Below are 15,986 nucleotides of genomic sequence, written 5' to 3' on the forward strand. Positions count from 1 at the left end.
ATTAGGAAAAGATCATTACTTTAAAGAGCATGATCTGCTATGTAATCACAGGCATTTAAATAAACAGCTCCCAATCAAAAGAGCTTCATGTTCTGACGGTGTCCGGTACAGTCTGGGGAACGAAAGTTCTGCAATGAAAATTAAAGTCCATCTTGGTGAAAGCCTCTAAAGGTCCAAGGTTTGTGCGAATGCTCAGATATTCATCCGAAATGCTACACCAGTTAATTTCCTGAAATCTTGTTGAGAAACATAAAAGTTATGAACAGAATCAGTGACAAAGGGCAACCTTGGCAGAGTCCAACTCTCACCGGAAACGAGTCCGACTTACTGCCGGCAAGGCGGACCAGACTCTTATTAAAGGGTACGGTACTCCATACTCCCGGAGTACCCCCACAGGACCCCTCGAGGGACACGGTCGAATGCCTTCTCCAGATCCACAAAGCACATGTAGACTGGTTGGGCATACTCCCATGCCCCCTCCAGAATCCTGCTGAGGGTATAGAGCTGATCCAGCGTTCCACAGCCAGGACGAAAACCACACTACTATTCCTGAATCCGAGATTCGACTATCCGACGGACCCTCCTTTCCAGAACCCCGAAATAGACCTTACCAGGGAGGCTTAAGAGTGTGATTCCTCTGTAGTTGGAACACACCCTCCATCCCCCCTTTTTAAATAGGGGGACCACCACTGCGTCCCGAGTCGATTTCAGCAGCACACCACCCCCACTATAAACAGTGTTGGTACTGCACTGCTTCCCCCTCCTGAGACGCCGGATAGTGGACCAGAATCGCTTCGAAGCCGTACAGAAGTCTTTCTCCATGGCCTCTCCGAACTCTTTCCACGCCCGAGTCTTTGCCTCGGTGACCAGCCGAGCCGCCTGCCGCTTCGACTGCTGGTACACATCAGCTGCTTCTGGAGTCCCACAGGCCAATAAAGCCCGATAGGACTTCTTCTTCAGCTTGACGGCTTCCCTCACCGCCGGTGTCCACCAGCGTGTTCTAGGGTTGCCGCCGCGACATGCACCGACATTCCTGCGGCCACAGCTCCGACTAGCCGCCTCAACAATAGAGGCACAGAACATGGTCCTTTCAGACTCAATGTCCCCCGCCTCCTTTAGGACCGGTTCAGAGCTATCCCGGTGGTGGGAGTTAAAGCTCCTGTCTTACGGGGGACTCTGCCAGACGTTCCCAGCAGACCCTCACAATACATTTGGGCCTGCCAGGTCTGACCGGCTTCCTCCCCCACCATCGGAGCCAGCTCACCACCAGGTAGTGGTCGGTGGAGAGCTCCGCCCCTCTCTTCACCTGAGTGTCCAAGACATACGGCCGCAGGACAGATGAAACGACAACAAAGTTGATAATAGATTTAAAAAGTTCTGAACCCTGAAATATTTATGTTTTGGTGTTGTAGGAATATCTTACATTTCAAGTTTTAAAGCTGGCTACTCAAACAAATGACTAAAACTAAACTCAGGAAGGATAAACACAGAGGATTTGGTTCAGTTTGAGAGAAACTTTCCGTCTGCTCTCAGTTCTACCCTTTTCAGAAGAGACATTTCAGTAGCGTTTTAGGGAAGGACCAGTAACACTTCCGTCATGACCAGCTAGAAAACACTAGCTAATATCGACGTAAATTGTTTAAAAGAAAAAAGGGTCCAAGTGTCTGCGAGATAAAGAGATGTATCCTTACTGAGCCGAAGCGTAAAACTGCGTGTGACGACAGTCGGGGTCGTTGTAGTAGCCCACCCACTGTCCCTTCTGAAGTAAGTGAAGCAAGCGGTAAGATATTGATAAACAATATATTTTGGCATTGGCTTTCAGTCGAAACGTTTCAAAAATGAAAGACCACAGATATGTGGAAAAAATTGTGAGGAAAAAACAGGCCTACGTGTGTCTTTGTCTGAAGGTGTCGTTTGTATGACAATAAATCTCTGTTCATTTGTAATTCCGTTAAAATTATAAATACCATGGTTTTGTATATTGTGTTGAGATGACTGCAGCTCTGAACACAAATGCATTTGGGAAATCGTAAACAAGCGTGGAAGATTTGGCTAAAAGTTTGAAAGAAGGAAAAGAGAGAGACTTTAAAAACAGAGTTTGGCATTTCACATTAAATGTCCGGCCCAAATTAAATTGATACACGGATTAACATGGCTTGAACGAAAAATATTTCAGGCTTGTTGGAAATAATTGGAGCTGAGGACAAGCTGTATGTAAAGAGTTGTTTGGTTTACTGTACTCCAAAATTAAGCTCCAGAGGCACTGGGGCTGTATTCAGGGTTACACTATAAAACTGCACCGATAATGATGTGTTTGAAAATGGATTCATGACAGTAAGCTATAGAAATACCAGATTAGATTACTCTTATACTGTGATTTTAGAATATTATTAGAATGGCAAACAGCAACAAAGCAGAGATCCTCTCACTGGTTTTTAGCCCTAGGTAATACAAAAATACTGAGATTATGGAATTGCTTGTAACAATAATAATTCATCACAAACCAGTCCTTTTGAAAGAAGGCTTTAAATATACTCTGAGAAGCAATATATGAGGAGAATATTAGAATTTATGTGCATGGCTCAAGGCTTTTGATTTAATACATGTATAAAATGCAGGTACACTCAACAAAAATATAAATGCAACACTTTTGGTTTTGCTCCCATTTTTTATGAGATGAACTCAAAGATCTAAAACTTTTTCCACATACACAATATCACCATTTCCCTCCAATATTGTTTGTCTAAATCTGTGATAGTGAGCACTTCTCCTTTGCTGAGATAATCCATCCCACCTCACAGGTGTGCCATATCAAGATGCTGATTAGACACCATGATTAGTGCACAGATGTGCCTTAGACTGCCCACGATAAAAGGCCACTCAGAAAGGTGCAGCTTTATCACAAAGCCACAGAAGTCGGAAGATTTGAGGGAGTGTGCAATTGGCATGCTGACAGCAGGAATGTGAACCATAGCTGTTGCTCGTGTATTGAATGTTCATTTCTCTACTATAAGCCGTCTCCAAAGGTGTTTCAGAGAATTTGGTAGTACATCTAACCAGCCTCACAACCGCAGACCACGTGTAACCACACCATCCACACAGGACCTCCACATCCAGCATGTTCACCTCCAAGATCGCCTAAGACCAGCCACTCGGACAGCTGCTGAAACAATCGGTTTACATAACCAAAGAATTTCTGCACAAACTGCCAGAAACCGACTTCAGTGGGCAAATGCTCACATTCACTGGCGTCTGGCACGTTGGAGAGGTGTTCTCTTCACAGAGGAATCCCAGTTTACACTGCTCAGGGCAGATGGCAGACAGCGTGTGTGGCGTCATGTGGGTGAGCGGTTTTCTGCTGTCAATGTTGTGGATCGAGTGGCTTGTGGTGGTGGGGTTATGGTATGGGCAGGTGACTGTTATGGATAAAGAATACAGGTGCATTTTATTGATGGAATTTTGAATGCACAGAGATACAGTGGCGAGATCCTGAGGCCCATTGTTGTGCCATACATCCAAGAACATCACATCATGTTGCAGCAGGATAATGCACGACCCAATGTTGCAAGGATCTGTGCACAATTCTTGGAAGCTGAAAATGTCCCAATTCTTGCATGGCCGACACCAGATACTGACTAGCACACCTGTGAGGTGGGATGGATTATCTCAGCAAAGGAGAAGTGCTCACTATCACAGATTTAGACTGGTTTGTGAACAATATTTGAGGTAAATATGAGGTGATATTGTGTATGTGGAAAACGTTTTAGATCTTTGAGTTCATCTCATAAAAAAATGGGAGCAAAACCAAAAGTGTTGCATTTATATTTTTGTTGAGTGTACAATGTGTACTTTGGCTCTGATCAAAAGTATGAAATTGAATTGGATATGATGTGCTTTTCTAAGGGACATTTTTGACTAGAAATCGAATACAGCTAAAAGAGGAAATTTGAGGAGCTTCAAGATATCAAAAGGCCACGTTAAACACGTCATCTCTTGCACAATCATTTGATGTTATCTAGTTACGCTAAACTGAGGCGAACCTCAGAGGGACAGTTTACTCTGAAAAGAGACAAAAAGATATGATAAAACAAATCTGACCATGATGTAAACATCTGAATGTGATTGTGTGGCCTGGTCACATAATAAATGCACACTTAGATTGTAGACACACTGAATGGCTTACTGCTTAGAGAGTTTTGTGTTGTTTATAGAGTTGTGGTCTGTTAAGCATGATGGTCAACCGATATTCTAGGGTGGAGTTTCCGGCTTTAGCAAATTGATGGAAGTTTCAGATCTGAAAGGTTAAAATTCTAATCTTAATTTTTTTCTGTATAGCTCGATTACTGACCTTGGCTTTGTTTTAGAGAGTGTTCTCAATGTGGTGAATTACGGGAGGGGACTTAACATTGCAAAAAACACTAGAAACTCTTAAACTCTTAACTTAAAAAGAAAATCATTGAAAGTACTGATGAATAATTGTGTTAGACAAAGTGTGAATCAGTTCACTTTAAAGGTTTACCTCAGACCGACTGAGATTTTGTAGATTGTATATATTTAAAAGCATTGCTAAGTGAATTCACATGGTCAAAAGGACCAGGAAGAAAAAGGACCAGGAAGAAAGTCTGAAATAAGTCAATAATCTGTGTATTAATGAGACAGACATAATTGTGCTCCTTGGGAGACATTTTCCGTTGTTTGTCTTCAGGTTTTAAAACCAAATTAGTAAAAAAGAAAATATGATGTTTGCTGTAACTTCCCAGGATCAGCCAGAATTTAGAAACACCACATTTAACTGACACTAAGAGGACCAGGTTTTGACTGCATGCCTTACTAAAATACTAACAAAAATGTTTTTCTGAGCTATTGCTTTCTAGAAGCTGAATGGAGATCTTGAAATGCCACCTTTCTTCCAACTGAAGACTCTAAGAAGTGAGCTTTACGGTACAGGCGTACGGTATGAAGTCATAATCAAATTTGGACAAGCAGGGATAAGTGGATATGACTAAATTATAGTCATAAAAAAAGTTTTAACCAACTTATGCCAGATAATATTGAGATCTTGAGAAAGGTGGTGGCTTTGTAATTTTTGTTGGTTTACCTTTCTACTGACCGTTATTAACACTTCTATCCTGCTTTCTGCTGTTTTCTTTGCAGACACCTGGTCAATATAATTGGAATGTGCTAACAGAGAGATTTTAGTCTCTTTTTAGACATTCTCAGGTGCTGAATGGAATACCAAACTGTGCAGCAATGACATGAGGGACTGATCCTGGGGACAAAGAGAAAAGGTGATGACTTATGCCTAATCCAGTTTTTTATTAAAATTTTACACAAATATTAAGAATGTTTGCAAAGGCTGCATAAAGGTTTAACGTGGAAATGTGCTGCTACAAGGTTTTAAGAGAAAAATTTGGTTTTATTTTTAATTGTATTTATATAAAGACAAATTCATTGACACCAGGGGGAAATGTCAAAACCTTTTTATGACTTTTTTAGAGGGAACACTGTGGTTAAAATTGTTGGTTTGTGACTGGTTTACTGTAATTTTTTCAACTTATGGACACTACACTACGGGTAAAGAAGAATGTGCAATGCTTATATTAAACAAAATGGGATTTTTTTTTTTTTTTGCAAGAGCTTCCTTTGGCAAAAATGTTGGCGGAGTGCGTTTTGCTTTCAGAGATGAAGGCTGTATGATAGGGGTTAATGGATGAGTGCTCTTGCTGGAAGGATGGCGTGCAGCTAACCAGAATTCAGACATGGGGGTCATGAAAGGACACTGAAAATGGACAACAAATGGCAGGGGCAAAGTCTGAGGTGTTGGAGAACCTTCAACAGAAACAGAGATGAGTTCGGCAAACACACCTTCTGCATTTCACTTCAGATTTTCCTGTACACAATTAAAAACAAAATACACATTAGAAAACACATTGATGTATGTGTAAAAGAGGCAATTTTAAGATACAGTAAGCTTTGTGAAACACGATGTGCATGAGAAGAAATAGGGACACCGCTAAGAAAATTCTTTTGCACCACAATACTCATTTATGTGATGGAATCATAGAGCAACTTAATAAATAATATGACCATAACTAGGTTTGACAACGTATGAATATTGGTAATTGTAGCAACATTGTAGCACCAAGTGTGATACATAGAGGGGCTGTTTAAGCTTTAAAAGAGGAAAGGAATTTATGCAATTCAGATGCTATGAGGAAAAAGAAATATAAATGAATAAACAATAAATAAGGATAAGAAAAACTTGTGGGTGAAGAAGTTGAAGTGGGCATCACATCAACAGTTAATAAGATAAATTAATAAATGAATTAATTAATTTTTCAATATAAGTGGAACAAACTCTGAAACTTTACACTACCTGCTGATGCGAAGATGAAATTGCGAACACCGTGTTTACTGGATATCTTGAAGTAAGTGGAGGCACAAATAAGAAGCAAAGATTTAGGATGGCGCTAAGATCTGCCACTCCGGCAGACGTCAACAAAGCGCCACAAAGGTTACAGGTTAAAATGGATAAATCTGCAGACTTAGCATAATGACTGGATTTGTTAACAATGGTAAATTGAGGAATAAAGCAACAATGAAACAATTCTTTTGGAATTACACGCTGTTACCTACAAGATTTAAAGAGATTTAATATCCCTCCGCTCGGACGCAAATAACCCAATAGTTCTCCTTTTAACCAGATGTTAAAATATCCTGATGGACGAATACACATATTATTGAGTTTAGCTAACTATTTGCCTAGGGGCCTTTTAATTCAATTCAATTCAATTTAATTTTATTTATATGGCGCCAATTCTTGAAACATGTCATCTCGAGGCACTTTACAAAGTCAAAATCAATCATATTATACAGATTGGTCAAAAATTTCCTATAAGGGAACCAGTTGATTGATTCAAAGTCCTGACAAGCAGCATTCACTCCTGGAGAAGCGTAGAGCTACATGGAGAGTCATCTGCATTGTCCATGGCTTTGCAGCAATCCCTCATACTGAGCAAGCATGAAGCGACAGTGGGAAGAAAAACCACCCATTAGCGGGAAGGAAAAATCTCCAGCAGGACCGGGCTCAGTATGAACGGTCATCTGCCTCGACCGACTGGGGGTTACCGAAGACAGAGCAGAGACACAACAAGACAGACAAAAAAGCACAGAAGCACACATTGATCCAGTAATCTGTTCTACATTAGATGTTAATAGTGGGTGATCTGTCGTCCCTGGATGATGTCACAGTTAACAGAACGTCAGACCAGGTGTACCTACTATGAAGAAAAAAGAGAGAGAACAAAAAGTTAAAAGCTGAAATGACAATAGTCATTTCAATGCAATGGAATGCAAATCTGGAGAACAGTAGACTGGAGAACAGTAGAAATCAGTAGAGTGAGAAAAATAGGCCCTGATGTCCTCCAGTAGCCTAAGCCTATAGCAGCATAACTATAGAAGTAGCTCAGGGTAACATGAGCCACTCTAACTATAAGATTTGTCAAAAAGGAAAGTTTTAAGATTAGTCTTAAAAGTAGACAGGGTGTCTGCCTCACGGACCAAAACTGGGAGTTGGTTCCACAGGAGAGGAGCCTGATAGCTAAAGGATCTGCCTCCCATTCTACTTTTAGAGACTCTAGGAACCACCAGCAGACCTGCAGTCTGAGAGCGAAGTGCTCTGTTAGTAACATACGGGGTAATCAGAGCTCTGATATATAATGGACCTTGATTATTAAGGGCTTTATACGTTAGAAGAAGAATTTTAAATTCTATTCTTGATTTAACAGGAAGCCAATGAAGGGAAGCTAAAATTGGAGAAATATGATCCCTTTTGTTTTCATCAGAACTCTTGCTGCAGCATTTTGGATCAGCTGAAGACTTTAGAACTGCATTTTGTGGACTTCATGATAGCAAAGAATTACAATAGTCCAGCCTTGAAGTAACAAATGCATGGACTAGTTTTTCAGCATCACCCCTGGACAGAATGTTTGTAATTTTGGCGATATTCCAGAGGTGAAAAAAGGAAACTCTGGAAATCTGTTTAATATGGGATTTCAATGACATATCTTGGTCAAAAATAACACCAATATTTTTTTACTTTATTACCAGAGGTCAAGTTAATGGCATCCAGATTAAGTGATTGATTAAGAAGTTTATTTTCTGAGGACTCTGGTCCAAAGATTACAACTTCTGTCTTGTCAGAATTTAAGTGCAGGAAATTAAAAGTCATCCAGCTTTTGATGTCATCAAGACATGACTGCAGTCGAAGTAACTGATTGGATTCATCAGGATTTATGGATAAATATAGCTGAGTGTCATTAGCATAACAGTGGAAATTAATCCCATGCTGTCTGATAATTTTGCCAATCGGAAGCATATATATAGTAAAGAGAATTGGTCCAAGGACTGAACCCTGTGGTACTCCACAGGTGACCCTAGAGTTTGAGGAAGATTTATTATTAACATGAACAAACTGGAATCTGTCTGACAGATAAGATTTAAACCAGCCTAATGCTTTCCCCTTAATCCCTACAGTATGCTCAAGTCTTTGTAGGAGAATATTGTGATCAACTGTGTCAAATGCAGCACTGAGATCTAACAGGACAAGTATAAACACAAGTCCATTTTCTGAGGCCATGAGAATATCATTAGTGACCCTCACTAGAGCTGTTTCAGTGCTATGATGAGCTCTGAAGCCTGACTGAAACTCCTCAAGAAGGTCATTACTTTGTAAATGTTCACATAGTTGATTAGCAACTACTTTCTCAAGAATTTTAGATAAGAAAAGAAGATTAGATATAGGTCTGTAATTTACTAACTCATCTTGATCAAGAGATGGTTTCTTAAGTAAAGGTTTAATAACAGCTACTTTAAAAGCCTGTGGTACATATCCATTTACTAAGGATAGATTAATCATGTCTAAAATAGGAACACTGATCAAAGGGAATACCTCCTTAAACAACTTGGTTGGGAATGGGTCTAACATACAGCTAGAAGGTTTAGATGAAGCTAAAATTTTAGATAGCTCAGAAAGCTCTGCTGCCTCTCAACAGTTCAGACACTGCACAGGTTCTGAAGATTCCTCCAATGCTGCATCACTTACTGAGGACGAGGTAATCATGTTTGGGAGGATGCCAATTATTTTATTTTTGATGGGATCAATTTTATTTATGAAGAATCCTATAAAATCATTACTGCTAAGAGCTAAGGGAATGAATGGATCAACAGAGCTTATGACTCTGGGTAAGTTTGGCAACTGTACTGAAGAGAAATCTAGGATTATTTTTGTTCTCCTCAATCAATGATGAAAAATATGCTGCTCTAACTCTGCAAAGGGTCTTGTTATAGAACAATAGACTGTCCCTCCAGATTAGGTAGGATTCCTCTTGGTGTGTAGACCGCCATTTTCTCTCCAATTCCCTAACATTGTGCTTCAAGGAACGCAGCTCTGAATTAAACCAAGGAGCCAGCTTCCTGTGAATAATCACCTTCTTTTTCAAGGGAGCTACTTTGTCTAACGCAGAACGCAATGACGAAGTAATACCGTTAACAAAGACATCTATTTGTGAATGGGAAGAAACAACATTGCTGCTATCTGCAGGGTATTTCTGCAATACTAACGATATTAAAAGGGGGACAGACTCTTTAAAGTTTGATGCAGCATTGTCCGATAATAATCTACTATAACGGAACCCTCTTTTGGGGGTGGAGAACTCAGTTAGATTAAACTCAAATGTTATTAAAAAATTATCAGATAGGAAAGGGTTGTGAGGAAATACTGTTAATTATTCACAATCAATGCCATATGTCAGCACAAGGTCTAAAGTATGGAGCCAAGAGTGCCTCGGTTTATGCACATTTTGAGCAAAACCAATTGAATCTAGGATAGTTTTAAAGGCTGCACTAAGGTTATCACATTCTGTGTCATCATGAATGTTTAAATCACCCACTATAATAACCTTGTCAATTTTTATCACCAAATCAGATAAGAAGTCTGATAACTGATCCAAAAACTGAGAGTAAGGGCCTGGTGGACGATACAAAACAACAAACAGAAGAGGTTTTATTGCTTTACAATTTGGATGAGGGAAACTGAGAATTAAATGTTCAAAAGAACTGTAGTTATTAGTTGGCCTTGGACTAATTAATAAATCAGACTGAAAGATGGTTGCCACTCCTCCTTCTCTTTCCACAGATCTGGGAATGTGGAAATTTGAATAATTGGAGGGAGTTGACTCATTTTTACTAACGTAGTCCTCTTGTAACCAGGTTTCTGTGAGACAAAATAAATCAATCTTTTTATCAGAAATCAATTCATTACCTAACAAAGTCTTTGGTGGGAGAGACCTGATATTTAATAGACCACATTTAATTGTTTTATTTTTTGGTTTTGATTTTTATTAGATTTTTAGGATTTGTTCCTTTTAGATCAGTTTTTGATCTGTTTAGTTTTGGCCGTGGGAAAGAAACCGTCTCAATAGGATAATGGGTGGATAACAGTACAGAAGCTACAGAGAGGTGTGTTAAACTACGGCTCTGCTTCCTGCTCTGGACCCTGGGTTGTGTTAGAGAATGGGTTTACCGGCCTGCTGCTACATATCTATTGAAAACCAATCTTACTCCGGTTACAGATTTGGCAATAAATGAGGAAAGCATTGATCAGAGGTAAAACATTGTAATATGCATATTTAATTCATAGAAATGAAATATGGAGACAGAGTTTACATTACCAATCAAGATGATTTCACAGCGCGATGGAGAAGTCTGTCTGAAGTAAGTTTTACCAAGACCTTGCTTTTTACTACAGTGTCTGCCCACTTCTGCTGAATTAGGGAGGGAGGGGTGATCTTGTTCGAACAAAGAAACTCTTCTGGCCTACTCCCCCTCCTGGGGGCCATAAAATTCCATGTTTATCTTACACTGGAGCAGTTCCGGAGGATCCTCAACCGTTGGTAAATGGGACGGTCCCATTTACCAACGGTTGAGGATCCTCCGGAGCATCCTCCGATGGCTGGGTCCTCCTAAGGCTGTGTAGGCTGGGTCCTTCGAAGGACGCAGCCTGCGAATTGAGACACAGCTCTTGTTTGATGTAAGGTGACTTTAAGACATTCGCCTATAAATACAATGTATTATTATAAAAGTCATACTAGACCAGGGGTGTCAAACTCATTTTGGTTTAGGGGCCGCATTCAGCTTAATCTGATCTCAAGAAGGCCACACGAGTTAACTCATTGCAAGATTAAATAGAACTAATAAATGTGGACTTGTTGTTGATTTTTATGTTAAATTAATTTCACTTTTAAACCATATATTATGAATAACCTCACCGTTTTTAAGAAAAGTATGTGCAATTTCAACAATACTTTTACTCGGTTAAACATTTACTTAAGTGCATCATGCATAAGAACTGATCACAGTGATTGTACAATGTTAAAAAACATTTATTCACATTTTTTGGAACTTAAAAACACTGTCCTACATGACAAAATACATCAAACATATAAAAATTAAGAAATTATTTAAAATCAATTTTCCAGATTTGAAGCTCAGTGCTACCATTTGCTGATTAAAACACAGCAGATTTTCAATTAAACGAAGTACATGTTTTTTTCAATAATTGTTTTATCATTCTCTTCCTTTTATCTCCTCTCTCTTTCACCTTTTGTTTTTTTTCTTCTTGTTCTTCCTTTCCTCTCCTACTTTTCCATTGTAGTGTCCATATCATTTGAGATATTCCCCGCATGAATCATAATAAAACTATTCACATTCATTAATCAAGCGGAGCACTATGGCAAAAGCAGTACTGCTCCACTTGTGAAAGTCAAATCTGATGAGCTCTTTTTGGCATTACGACAACAGTTCTTATTGCCACATTGCCAGACAGGACACTGAAAAAAAAATGATAATTTTTTTTTTTTTTTATAATGATAATGCATTTAGCTGGCTGGACTAAATTGTTCGGCGGGCCGGATCCAGCCCGCGGGCCGTATGTTTGACACCCCTGTACTAGACAGTATCAAAGAATAACAAAAGTTTAAGCATCATACAAAAATAAAGAAATGAGAAGTTGAAGTACATTTTCTTAAAATCTACTAACCAATTTGGGTTAAAAAATTTTTTATTAGGGTCTGGATATGGACCATGGTCATGTTGGGACCTGTGCTTCAGACAGCATTTGTATTTAGCAGCAGGCAATGTAAATTTTGTGAGGCATAAATCCCATTCCAATGAACACATGGCTCTTTATGATGCATAGAATAAATCAATTAACATTTATCCACATGCTAAAATAACCAACGTGCTAAAATAACCAACATGAAAGCACCAAGGAAGATAGATTATTGGACAAAGCAGTTTGTCCAATAATCTATAGTATTGTGGTGCAAAAGAATCTATAAAAGTCACATTGCTCAATTTTCTGACACAGGGACAGAAGGTTCATCTTATCCCCATAAAATGGACTCTGCAATGCAGCCATCTGGACAAAATAGGGAGACAGTGAGTCAAGAAGCATACAATCTCAGAGTAGGACTACCTGTAGCCTTTCTATTGTTCTTTTAGTGTCATACGAAGATGTTTACGAGATATAAGAGATGCTGAATGCTATTTTGGAGCTATTAATTTCAAGACTCTTTCCTGTGACAATTTACTGTATGCACTCATATTTCAGTTAAACTTTGTAAAGAAGGGCAAGAAGCAAAACATAATGGATGCTGTGAGCAAACACTATCAAGTATCCCAGACTTGTTGACAACTTGTTGACAGTGTGTTGGCCAGTCAGATCCTCTGACACACACAAGCAACTCTAAGGACACTCTCTGCATATTACTGCTTAAACAATGACTCGGCATTCCAATGAAATCTAAGGAAGTATGAATGAAAACAGTGGATTCTATTCACACACAGTAGGAAAGTGTCAACAGGAAGGGGAAATACATCTGCTCCATTTTGTCCTTTGTTTTCCTTAGTGAAAACAATCTGCACTTAATATCTTTGTATTGGAGTTACTACACAAAAAATATGTTTGTTACATTGCGTCTGCTCATGAAGGGAACTTACCCATAACCGTTTTCTACTTCAACATACAGCATAGGCCAACATGCAATGAGTTGATTTCCTGTCATTCTTTAAAGAAGAACCATTCTGCAGGTAAAAAACCCAGACTGTGGGATAAACGGGACTGGGTTCCAGGCAGTGTCTGTGCACAAGACATCCAGTAATATTAGAAGATTCACCATTTGATCTTCCACACATTTTATAAAACACAGGATAAAAAATGCCAGTGGCTTCATTCACTGCAGGTAATCTTTACAACATTTCAGAACCATGATGTAATAAAAGTTAGGAAACTACTTTAATTTTGGAAGAAAGATCCATCCCTCCATCCATCCATCTTCCAAGTTTGGGTCAACATGTCCAGGACATGTCCAGGAGGAAACTCCAGACATCCCTCACCAACACCAACATTCTCCAGCTCACTGTGGGGGATCCCAAGGTCTTCTTCATCATCCAGAGAAGACGGCTCACCCGCTACTTCCATCTAATGTAGAACAGATTACTAGATCAATGTGTGCTTCTGTGCTTTTTTGTTTCTCTTGTTGTGTCTCTGTTCTGTCTTCTGTAACCCCCAGTCGGTCGAGGCAGATGACCGTTCATACTGAGCCCGGTTCTGCCGGAGGTTTTTCCTTCCCGTTAATGGGTGGTTTTTCTTCCCACTGTCGCTTCATGCTTGCTCAGTATGAGGGATTGCAGCAAAGCCATGGACAATGCAGACGACTCTCCCTGTAGCTCTACGCTTCCCCAGGAGTGAATGCTGCTTGTCGTGACTTTGATGCAATCAACTGGTTTCCTTATATAGGACATTTTTGACCAATCTGTATAATCTGACCAAATCTGTATAATATGATTGAACTTGACTTTGTAAAGTGCCTTGAGATGACATGTTTCATGATTTGGCGCTATATAAATAAAATTGAATTGAATTGAATTGAATTGAATTCTTCAGGATCTCCTCCCAGTGGGACATGCCCGGAAAACCTCCAATGTGACAAAGAAGCAGCTGTGTTTTTTCATTTTAGCTCCCCCTAGATGACAGACATGATCCATACCTCATCCTCATCTCCATTGGGTTAGGGTCATATTGTAAATGTTAGGTCAAGACCTTTGCCTTTTTGTCTCAGCTCTTTCTTCATCACAACAGACCGGAGCAATGCCTGCATTACTTCAAACAAAACCCTGGGGTCTCATTTATAAAACTCTGCTTCGAATCTAAACTAAAAGTGTATGTACAGCAAGAAAAAGAAATTGGTGTATGGCAAAAAATATTCAGATTTATAAAACCTTGCACAGGCAAAGAAGCACATAAGTTTGATTTATAGATCACAGCTGTACCTGAACATTTGCGTACCTGGTTCTACACACCCAGACTCAACCATAAATGGTCAATGCAAAGCAGTCCTGAATGTTAATGTGTGTTAAAAACAGGTCAGCTTATCTCGGTGTTTTTCCATCATGGTGACGTGGCAACCTCAGAGAAAAACCAAAGAAACTCTTGAAGATTTTCAGAGAGGCACAGATGTTGCCCACATTAAAAGAACTTGTTTAAAAATTAAACGATTGCTGTTGAAATTCCTCTGAGGCTGTGCAGTCAGAGCCGACATTCAGAGGACGAGGGAGACAATGAGGAATGAGAACCCCCCCCCCTCCCCCGAAGAAATTAAATAAATATATAAAAAGGAACACTGTAAAAAACATTTTAGGCAGCCAATGGATGCTGTGTGCTGCATGGGTTTGAGTGGTGTGTGTATCTTCTCTGTGCTCTAGGAGTTGGAGACCAGCCGTTCAGCACCTGAAGGCAGGTGTAGACACTTTTGACTGTATGTTATAGCAAAATGCAATGTTCGAGTCAAAACCAGTATATCGGCCAGTCATCGTCATTGGCCAGGATATATTTGATCCCTGAAACTGTGTTTCCGCCCAATTCTCCCTCCAAGGTCCTCCAACAGTGCCAATGTATCCACCGCTTAAATTTACGCATGGGTGTGTTTGACTGTTTACAGCAATTAAAGTGATTGCCGCACATCTTGTCACATTAGTCTTGTAAACTATGGAACATGTCACTCTGGTGATAATCGGGGAGAATGGTGGAAAACCCTGATAAAATGTTGTGCGGACTTTTGTTTAGGATTTAAGTTGGCTTTTTGTATTTAGTTAAAGGTCTTTTTGTATAGTTGTGTCACCAGTACAAGCATGAATGACACTACAGTTTCGAATGCTTACTATAAAGATGATATATGATTAAAGTCTGATATGGTGTGAAACTGAACATCTGAGAGGAATAATGATTAAATTTGGCTGCAACTCAGTATTTTATCATCTTTGTCTGCAATTTCCCCCGTCTCCAAAATGACTGTACACCTGGGTCAGAGCTGCCGTGACGACCATACATTTTCCTGTCAGTTTTTTTTTTTGTTACAGATCCCAAGTTTTGCGTGAAAAGTGGGTACTCAAGTTTCAGGCTCCATTTTGTGCGAACGCAAGATTTGTAAATGAGACCCCAGATCCATCTTTCATTCTCCCATTCCATCATATCATCACTCATATACAAGATACTGAAATTCACCTGCTTGAGGCAGAGACTCCAGTTGAGGACCATGGCATCAAACTTAGAGGGGCTGACTCTCATCCCAGCCACTTCACACTCCAAAGCAAACCCCTCCAGTGCACACTGGAGATTGTGGCTTGAAGAACCCAACAGAACCACATTGTCCACAAAAAGCAATTATGAGATTCTGAGGAACTCAAACCAGATTCCTTCTTTTCCACAACTAAGCTTTGAGAACACCACAGACAGGATTGGTGATAATGGGCAGCCCCAGCAGAGTCCAACTTCCACTGGGAACAGACTGGACTTTGTGGCAAGAATGTAGACACAGCTCCTCCTTTGGGCATACAAGGAAGATCTGGTCCTCTGTTCCACGGCAAGT

This window comes from Fundulus heteroclitus, unplaced genomic scaffold (assembly GCF_011125445.2).
Source record: "Fundulus heteroclitus isolate FHET01 unplaced genomic scaffold, MU-UCD_Fhet_4.1 scaffold_64, whole genome shotgun sequence".
Lineage (NCBI taxonomy): Eukaryota > Metazoa > Chordata > Actinopteri > Cyprinodontiformes > Fundulidae > Fundulus > Fundulus heteroclitus.